We start from the raw sequence: 324 nt of genomic DNA, 5'->3' as shown, positions 1-324 counted from the left end.
GAATATGAAGGCTTATTAAAGGAAATACAGATACCAGTTGGTTACCTAATGATACGGTTACCCCTGCCCTTCGAAACTAAGGACGTGTGCTGCTCTGACTGGTCGACACAGGTTACCAGGTCGTCAGGTGATCTAACTCTCCAACCCGCGACCTGACCAGCCTTTGACTAACATCAGGTCTTCCTAGAAAGTCAGGAGAAAGTCAACTATCGTCAATATTAGCAGCAGAAACCTTCGATATATATATTTTTTAACTTTGATTTACTTTTATTGCGGTATGGCGTTACATCGATGACCTTTCCGGTATTTTGCAAATCAATAATA

This window comes from Penaeus monodon, chromosome 20 (assembly GCF_015228065.2).
Source record: "Penaeus monodon isolate SGIC_2016 chromosome 20, NSTDA_Pmon_1, whole genome shotgun sequence".
Lineage (NCBI taxonomy): Eukaryota > Metazoa > Arthropoda > Malacostraca > Decapoda > Penaeidae > Penaeus > Penaeus monodon.
This window is presented reverse-complemented; position numbering follows the sequence as displayed.